Source organism: Gymnogyps californianus, chromosome 1 (assembly GCF_018139145.2).
Source record: "Gymnogyps californianus isolate 813 chromosome 1, ASM1813914v2, whole genome shotgun sequence".
Taxonomy (NCBI): domain Eukaryota; kingdom Metazoa; phylum Chordata; class Aves; order Accipitriformes; family Cathartidae; genus Gymnogyps; species Gymnogyps californianus.
This window is the reverse complement of record NC_059471.1, coordinates 82,976,042-82,982,894: the sequence shown is the minus strand read 5'-3', so window position 1 is coordinate 82,982,894 and position 6,853 is coordinate 82,976,042.

Genomic DNA, 6,853 nt, shown 5'->3' with positions numbered 1-6,853 from the left:
CACACCATCTGTGTCTGCATTATGGATAGTACTGGTATTATAATAAATAAATACTTGCTTTTTGGAAAAAATCTTTCCAAAGGGACTCCTTCAAACCCTCAGGTTTTTAAACTGTCTGTCTACCCTTGTCTTTATGTGATGCCTTTCATAAGCTCTTTCCTCTTCCCTAGACCTTAATTTTCAATGCTTAAAAATGTGGCTATATCATTTTTCTGAAAATAATCCCCTTCCTGATCTCTGCTCCTAAAAGAACTGTCTTGTCACATACATGTGTAGAAAGTGTTTTTCACTTCTAGATATCCTCTAGGTGAACATTTTGGTCTGTTTTCACTCTGTCACAAAACAGAGAGTACACAGTGCCTTCCTCTGGATGACAAATGACTTCTTGCTTTGGTTGCTTCTTTTGTCAGCTGACATAATCTCAATATGGCTTTCATTGTTAGTGATCAATCTGTTCTTAAGCAGAAACTGGCATTTCCAGTAGTGTATCCTACTTGGAATGAGATTGTGTATCCTTTATGTTTCTGATCATTTTATATGTCTATAACCTCCTCTAGAATGGGATGTTTTATTCTTTCTGTTTTGTTTTCTTCTGGGATATCTAGTTTCTAGCTCTTTGCTTTGAAGTCACCCACTGACACCACTGTTTCACCCACTGACTCTCTGTTCTTCAAACCCACTGATACACCTCTAGAAACTACACTTGTGACATTAATCTTTCACTTCTGCAGTCAGATTCTTGTAATTTGTTCCTGGTTCTTTGCTGATATTACTGGGGTCATCCCAGACATCAGGCCAGAACAAGAAGTGTCTGTCTGTGAGATGATTTTGGTGCATTGCTCTGGTGGGTGCTCAATTCTTTATTCATATTTATTGTGGGCAGAACAGAAACCATTGATTAATATTTTGCATGATTTCTCCTTCTGATTTGCCTCAGAAGTGCTAAAAAAAAAAAAGGGGGGAGGAGGGCAAAGTGAGGCAAAAGAAATGATATCTCCTAAGTTTCTGGGCTCCTAGGAACTCCTGCAAAAATGTCTCTCAGCCCCTGAGTATGCAATGACTTTCTAGTATAACATACTTTGTAATCCTTCTTGTGGCATCTTCTGATGCTTATAAAGCTGGCTATAAACTAGCCAAACATTCGTGCACCATCTATAAATTATGAGATAGAAAAAGACAAAAAGCATGCAAACATTTTCTGATTAAAATTGTACTTGGAAAGGAAGAGCCTCACAGAGATTTTGTTGCTTTAATGCTCTAGCCACTGCCTAGCAGCCATGCAGGAATCATTCAGGAGTCTGGAGTCCAGTCAAGTAAGATACCGAAATGTCAAATGAGAGTTTTGGAGGAGATGTTCTTACTCTTCAGCTGAACTTTCTGAATTCCCTCAACATTTGATCAGTGTCCTTTACCTCCTTTTCTCATAAATGTTATGACTACTCCTGCCCTTATACAAATCTTAATAGAATCCAGAGAAGATCCAACAAAAACAGAAGCGATGCAGAATTAAGTCAAATGAAAAAATGTCTAAATATGCAATATTTCATAAAACTTAGTTTGTTTTTCAGTAACAACTGTTCACATAAACATTCAGTTGATACAGTTTCATATTTACAAGTGCACACATTTCATTTTTTGTTGTGTCAGTGCTTTTGAAACTGTTATCATTGGCTTTGGTCCCAGTCTGAGATCCAGGTGGAAGATCTCTGAGTTGTGTTTCATGCAGAATCAGGACTGTCCTCTTGAAGTTAATCTGCTGTCTTGCTCCCAGGGCTAGAAATCTTTGCAGGCTTTTGGAGTTCAAAACTATTGATTTCCTTAGGTAATACAGACACCTTTTATCACTCAGCACTTTTGTACCATGTCACTCTGTTTTCCAGAGTGGCACTTAATCTTATTGCTGCATTTGCATCGCTGAGTAGACATCCATTTCTTTGGTCTTAACCACTGTGTCTTGGAACTTTTTCCTCCAACATGTATTCCTCTCCTTTAAATTTTGCATGTGAGCCAGTTATTTCTTAAGCTTATATGTGGAGATGTATTATTATGGGTATTTTTACAACAAACATCTGTTTAACATCTATCTGTTGCTAATAGCCACAATGTAAAGCTAAGTGTATGCCTTAGGTCCCTCCTGGAAAATATTTTTGCTGCATTTTTTTTTTTGCTTCTCAGCTGTGTACATACTGTAAATAAATTTGTACTCTGAAGCCATAGTGTTTATGACCAACTGCCTTTCTCCCTCATCCATCCCTGCTCTCCTTTCCTTAAAGGTGGCTATTGAGAAACATCTGCTTTCTATTACTCTCTGTGTCAAACAGAAAACAATCACAGTGCTCATTAAGAAGTTTCCATGTTTAACCTTTACATGGCAGCTTTCAGAGAAAGAGGACCTCCCAGCTTTCTTCTTGAAGAGCTTTGTTATTTTCTCACCATAAACTCTCAAGAAGGCTTTCGGCAGCTCTTCCATGATGCTTGGTTGCTTGCCTGGAAGCTCAACCTCCTGAAATATCCCATTCTTATACTCTTCAGTCTTCAAGTCACGTTGGGTGGTATGCTTACCACAGTAACTGGAAAATGACTGCTGTTAAAATAATAGCTGCTGTTTTAAAACTTAGGCAATATTTCAGAATCTCCTTGTTCACACCACTAACGAGCAGTTTGTTCCCAGCAATGCATAGCATGGGTCTAAATTAACCCAGCCAGCTGATGAAAGCTTGAAAGCAATCAGCGTTTCAGCCTGCTTGGTAGGTCTTCTTTCATTTCATCTACAGTTACTTGTGGTCTGGCTTCAGGAAGATGGAAAAGCTCTGCTCTTTCCCATTGTCCAGGAAGTGTTGAGGAATGTGTGTTATAAGAAAAAGTCCTTAATGGAAAAGGAAGTTAATAACATTATGTTGATGAATATTAATTTCTAGATGATTTTATTATCTGCTAAAAAGGCTTTTAAACTCTTTTAAATCCTTATAGGACAGGTCACCCTTGTGGACCTGGCTGTCCAGTGTTAGTATAGATGCTTATACAGAGAAACTTGTTGGTAAGTGATGTAGCAAAAGAGATCAGATCTAAAAGGAAGGGGAATGTGCAAGTTATTTGCAAAAGCTCTGAGTAAGTTGATTTTACTCATGCTCATTCTCTCACTGGTAGTCTTCATTCACACTCTTACTTCCACTTACCCACAAGCACCAAGTGTGTCTGAGTGGTCTGGCACTGTGTGTGACACAAAGGACCAGGGACGCTGGCTACTGAGTCCTTGTCACAGCTCTGGGGTTCTTCATGATTGGCAGTGATGAACTAGTTTTTGGACAAATATTTCATGTCCATTTAGGAACAGTGTTTTTCTATTATCCTCCTGTTGTGATAACAGGAGGGAAGAGCGTATATGATGTTCTGCAGCCTTGTTGCCATCCATTCTCCTGTTCTCAGAGTGTCTTCCATTAATGAGTAATTTCTGCTGTGGTCTTATCACACTGCACATTGTCTGGGTTTGATGCATTCCTCAGTGTGATTGACTGGGGAACTGCCTTCTGCATTAGGTTGTTTTTTTAACCCTTGTTCTGCTGTTTCTTCTGGTGCTTTCTCTCTCACACACACATTTCCATTCATATTTAATTCTTACAACCACAATACTTCTGTTACAAGTCTCTACATCCTGGCTACAGTTCTAGGAAAAACGTGGAATTACAGCTGTGCAGGACTTAGGCATTGCGAATAACTGATGCTCTCCCCACACCACGAAAAGACAAGAGTTGTATGTGGTTCGTTAGGAGAACATATTATGGCAACCACCACAACTCAGAAAGCTGCATAACTCTAAAGCTTATGGAAAAGCAGAATATAACCAAAACCTACACCTGCTTCTACTTATAACCACATATGAAAAAAAATGTACCAGTGTGAACGCAATATTTGACAAGAAGAGGCCATCTCTCTGTCCCATTCAAATACTACCAGGTCATGTGTGATAATGCTAAGACTGAGAAAGCTTTTAACCTCCAGCTTGAGGATTATCTTTCTTTTGAGGAGAAAAAGAATATCATTATCCCTTGAGTATAATGAATTTTTTTTTTTTTTTACATTTTCAGCACTAGTCTGTTTCAGAATTCTTATTCTGTGAAAAAAAATTGACTTATTCAACTGAGTACATGCTTCCTCTGTGGCCTCATTTATATCCCCTTGCAATAAACTGTGCGATTTTGATGCCATTGCGTCTGAGGAAACAGGGACCTCATAACAAAGACTTGAAGAAAATAGACGTTGTAGACTAACAGTGGGAGGCAATACTGATCGATGATAGGATTGAGTAGACAGCTGTATACTTGCTGGTTTTGTTTTGTACTGTTGTATCCCACTGGTATCTGCTGTGCTTAAACATGTAAGAGTGTTCAGTTCTTCTGTTCCTGCTGTGGACTGGATTCCCTGCTTCTCTAGATGGGAGTCGTTCCATTTTGAAATCTAAAGTACTTCTCCATTGCACAGTGTTTAATATTAACTCTTCTGTAATTCATTGCAGATGGATTTATACGCTGTCTGGCTTTTTTTTTCCCCATTGCTGATTTGTCTAAGCAGACAGGTGGAGGTGGGTAAGTATACATGCAGGCTGAATGGATGCCAGATATAGAAACAATCCATATGATGTAATCTGCAGAGCTCAACAGTGCTAGTAACAAAACCAGACTCATAGCCCTCCTATCAGCAGTTACAACAATTGCCCCAGTGTGATGTTACTGGGCACCATGTGTTTTGTGTATCATCATTCTTGACCGTGCATAGTGACTTCAGATGGTTTATAAGAATGAGTAATGGCTAATCCTGCCCTGCTAAAGAAAAATCTAATTTAGGTTGGGTGGAATTTACAGACTCTTTGTCACTGCTCTGTAATTGCATTTGGCTGTCATATTGCCCTGTACTGTGTACTCACAGTTCTCCTGGAAGTGGCCACCATGTGGGATTGGACACTGGGACGTTCCTTAGCGAACAGATGCATATAGACATCTTAGATGCATGTGGGTAAAATACTAGTGTAGGATCGGTCTCATTGTAACAAGTGTTTTCTAATGCCACCTCCTGCATGCCGATAATGCAAAGTTTCTAAGCAGATGAAGTGCACAGATTTCAGAAGCTTTCAAGATGAAACTGAAGACTGGAAATGTTTCTTGACTTCAGCTTTCTCTGTGCTTCATACAGTATTAATTCTCCTTTCCCACTAAGGGTCTGTGAGTATGTGAAGGGGAAATCTGAAGTATATTTATACGACATTTCTAGGTAATTCAGTCCTTTATGACAGTCGTTCCCAACTTTTCTGCACCTTAACCCCACCTGAGAGGAGTGAGTGTTCTGCACCTCATGGTGCACTAAGGAACACGCACAGGAGAGCAAAGCCTGTTAGTTTGGCCATCTTGTCATGTGCCATCTATAGTGTGCTTCATTAACACCTCACCAGTGCGACCCCAGTCTCCAGTTAGGAACTGTTGCATGAAGGCCTGATCCAGATTTCATAGATTATACCTGCAATCCCATTAGTGCCTTGTTCAGTGGTTCCCTTATTCCCCTCCCATCTGTTAGCAGCTTGGTGGTGTACATTAATTACCCAAAGTGGATCACTACAGGAAAAGTACTTTAGTCTTCTGTATAGACAGCAGATTTGCTTTTCTGAGGCAGAAATGCAAGAGACCTTTTCAAAGGCTTCATTCATTTTGCGGTCTTTAGGGCTAGCTCTTGATGCTTTTGGAATGATGCTTGGTCATCTACCGTAAGAAGCAGTGCTATAGCAAAGCACAGATGGAGAACTGTTATTGTCCAAGTCCTATCCTTTTGAAAGATATTTGCCTTTTTCAGTGCCAACTCTGTGTACCTTTTCTTGCTGCATTTTATTTTTTAAGTCATATAATCACCATTTTCTGGAAAAAATCCCAAAAGTAGGAGTTGATTCTTTCCATTGATCGTATCTTGACAGAAGTGTTCTGACAGGAGACAGAAAAGGCAAACTGCTCGTTTCCAGAAAGCGGTATCAATCATCTAGCTTGCTAAATAATTTGGAATTTAATTGCTTTATCATTAATTTCAATCAGCACATTGAAGAAATTGAGTACCTTCTTGCTAGAAGCAGCAGAAACTGATATGCCATGGTTGGGAATTGCACTAGCAGCTAGTGAATCCTTCTGTGTCCATATGATTCTGAGGCTGGCAGGAAGCTAATATTTTGCAGCAGTCTTCCATTTCCAATACCATTATCAGTAAACTGGACATGTTTATTAAACTTAAATATAAATCATATGCTGTTTATTAAAAAGGAGAGTCTAGCTGATGGGAGGCATCCAGTGTGTTAGTCAGTGGAGTAATAGTGAGCTCTGGTGACAGGGGAAGCTGTGCAGACCCTGTGGGCTGTGTAAGCAGCGGGATGCACAGAGAAGGAGGAATAAAAGGAAAAAGATGAGTTGTGATTCAGAGTGTCTGTCTGCCCAGGGTAGACTTGGCGTCTTGCTCAGAAGAGGGAAGGAAAAAGTAAGAGCTTTAGAGTGTTAGAAACGTTTTGGTTCAGTGTTTGAATTGGGCTGTGTCATTGACCTGTAGGAGATGGGCTCTTCCGTTCTTGAAATTAATGCTGTTTACAGTGTAAGTCTGAGCAGTTAATAATGTACAGAGAGGCAACATTGTGTTTGCATCTCTTGGAATCAGAAACCAATGTATAGTGCCCTGCTTCTCCCCAGCAATCTGTTTAAGAGAGTTAAGTTCCATCTCCTCTCTTGAACAAGAGTGGTCTCTGGAGAGAATCTCTTCTCTAGAAACCAAACTGTATGGCTTGGTGTTGCAGAGTGTTCACTGGTTTCTGGAGGAGGATTATAATACTGAA